Source organism: Bison bison, unplaced genomic scaffold (assembly GCF_000754665.1).
Source record: "Bison bison bison isolate TAMUID 2011002044 unplaced genomic scaffold, Bison_UMD1.0 scf7180017864518, whole genome shotgun sequence".
NCBI lineage: Eukaryota > Metazoa > Chordata > Mammalia > Artiodactyla > Bovidae > Bison > Bison bison.
The window spans coordinates 19812966-19813274 of NW_011495071.1; the positions used below are offsets into that span (position 1 = coordinate 19812966).

The 309-nt window shown below is 43.4% G+C and overlaps 1 protein-coding gene across 1 annotated transcript in view; it reads right to left on the minus strand.

The window, feature by feature from the left end:
- Window positions 1-309, minus strand: part of TXLNG (taxilin gamma) — a 56524-nt gene that overhangs the window by 14932 nt on the left and 41283 nt on the right. The gene's annotated exons all lie outside the window — the stretch shown is intronic.

A 309-nucleotide genomic window follows, 5' to 3' on the forward strand; every position in this document is an offset into this window, starting at 1 on the left:
ATTTAACTTATATGCAGAGTACATCATGGAAATGCTGGGCTGGAAGAAGCACAAGATGGAATCAAGACTGCCGGGAGAAATATCAACAACCTCAGATATGTAGATGACACCACCCTTATGGCAGAAAGTGAAGAGGAACTAAAAAGCCTCTTGATGAAAGGGAAAGAGGAGAGTGAAAAAGTTGGCTTAAAGTTCAACATTCAGAAAACTGAGATCATGGCATCTGGTCCCATCACTTCATGGGAAATAGATGGGGAGACAGCGGAAACAGTGTCAGACTTTATTTGGGGGGGGGGCTCCAAAATCACT